This window comes from Nuphar pumila, chromosome 17 (genome assembly GCF_984573655.1).
Source record: "Nuphar pumila chromosome 17, dmNupPumi1.hap1.1, whole genome shotgun sequence".
NCBI lineage: Eukaryota > Viridiplantae > Streptophyta > Magnoliopsida > Nymphaeales > Nymphaeaceae > Nuphar > Nuphar pumila.
This window is the reverse complement of record NC_143265.1, coordinates 44854991-44857153: the sequence shown is the minus strand read 5'-3', so window position 1 is coordinate 44857153 and position 2163 is coordinate 44854991. Positions and strand designations below refer to the sequence as shown.

General features: G+C 47.0%; 1 non-coding gene across 1 annotated transcript; it reads right to left on the bottom strand.

Annotated features, from left to right (window-relative positions):
• Positions 1 to 352: 352 nt before the first annotated feature.
• On the bottom strand, positions 353 to 455 carry LOC149811924 (small nucleolar RNA R71). Its single transcript, XR_016428631.1, has one exon. It is a non-coding gene; the product is annotated as a small nucleolar RNA R71 (small nucleolar RNA).
• Positions 456 to 2163: the final 1708 nt, after the last annotated feature.

Genomic DNA, 2163 nt, shown 5'->3' with positions numbered 1-2163 from the left:
TGGGAATACTTCATTTCCACAGACTATGTTCAGGCATCCTGCATTCGGAGACCCGATGTAGGAGCGCCGCATTATGAGATTAAGGCCAGCATTATTTAGATGCTTCTATCCTTTTATGGCCTTAGTCATGAGGATCCTTACCGACATTTAGATGAATTCCTCGAAATCTGTTCTACTGTTAAGATACAGAATTTCGATGATGATGCTTTAAGGTTGACTCTATTCCCCTTTTCATTGAAGGACAAAGCCAAGTATTGGCTAAAGTCCTTAGATTCTGTAGAAATAGAGTCATGGGATCAATTGCAACAGGAGTTTCTTCGAAAATATTTTCCCATTGGTCGTACGAACCAATATCGTAGAGCCATCACTAGCTTTTCAGAGCTAGATGGTGAGCGCTTTCATGAGACCTGGGAGAGAATGAAGGATCTCCTCAGGAAATGTCCCCATCATCAGGTGCCGAAATGGCAACTGGTGCAGAGCTTCTATGATGGATTGTCTGACAAGAATCGTCAGATGATCGACTCTTCATATGGAGGGACATTCATGCTGAAGAGCGAGGACGAAGCATGGAGGCTATTTGATACATTGGCCGAGAATTCTCTCCACCATGCTTCGAGCTCTCATTCGGATAGAGCCACACCCAGCATTCAGAAGAAAGCTGGTGTTCTTGAGATTGGTCCATCTACTGCATTACAGTGCAAGGTAGACATGATTGCTCAGAAGCTGGACCAGCTTCTCTCAGGACCATCCACTACACAGCAGGTGTGTACACTTTGTGCCAGTCCGGCACATGAGATCACTGAGTGCCCTTCGGCAGCTCAGTACCCTGAATTTGTTCAAGAACAAGTTCAGGCAGCTCAGGGTTACGTCAGACCACCGAATAATCCATTTTCATTGACATATAATCCGGGTTGGCGTAACCATCCCAATTTTTCATGGAAGAATCCACAGTCTTCCATGCAGATGCCTACATCCTCTCAGCCAGTTCGGCAGCCATCTTTTACTCAGTCATTTCAAAGACCGAACTATTCTCAGTCTTCTTCTTCTTCAGTTCCTCCCCCGATTCAGCAGGAATCTGCCCCACAGACATCTTTTGAAGAGAGACTTCTCCAGGCATTCCAAGAGGTGAAAACCTCTAATCAGAACGCTTTCAAGAAGTGTAGCCAGATTTTGTGCTTGCATACGCAGTCCATTGCGAAATTAGAATCGCAAATGGGACAGTTAGCTGAGGCTATTAGTAGGAGACCCGAGGGTACATTGCCGAGTTAGGCTGTCATGAACCCGAAGGGTAAGGACCAGATGACTGGAGGCCTATTCCATACTGAGACACAGCAGCAGGCCAAATCGATTATGGCCCTGAGGAGTGGACGTGAGTATCACGTCGAGAGCAGAGAGCGAGAGAGTAGAGAGAGGATAGAGGAGCCAGAGACCATTGTTTCACCTACGTCGGCTCAGCCATCAGCCCCATCCCCATCATCATCTTCATCATCATCATTATCTTCATCCTCAGAGAAGAAGAAGGATAGGAGTGAGCCTTCTCACAAAGAGGAGGAGCCAGCAGAGCATATTCCCCCACCACCCTATCCCAAAGCATTAGAGTCTCCCGGGTTTAGAGGGAAGCAAGGTGCGAAGATCCAGGACATGCTTGATATATTCAAGCATGTGCAGATCAACCTACCTTTGCTTGATGCGATTCAGCAGGTGTCGGCATATGCCAAATTCCTGAAGGAGCTATGTACGCAGAAGAGGAAATCTAGAGAGCGAGTTCCTAACAGGGTCCATCTGACTGAGCAGGTGAGTTCAGTACTTCAGCATCAGACACCACCAAAGCTCAAGGACCCTGGAGCCCCTATCATTGCGTGTACCATAGGGAATATCCGGATAGAATGCGCATTGCTCGATCTTGGAGCAAGCGTGAACATTCTACACGGATATTTCTTTGATTATTTCAGGCTAGGAGAGATGAGATCGACTCCGATTACACTGCAGCTGGCAGATCGTTCCGTCAAGGTACCGAGAGGTGTCTTGGAGGACGTGCTAGTTAAGGTGGATGACTTTTATTTCCAGTTGATTTCATTATTCTTGATATGGAAGGGGTAGACAGCCAGCACCAGACTCCGATTATTTTAGGCAGACCATTCTTGGCGACTGCCAATGCATGCA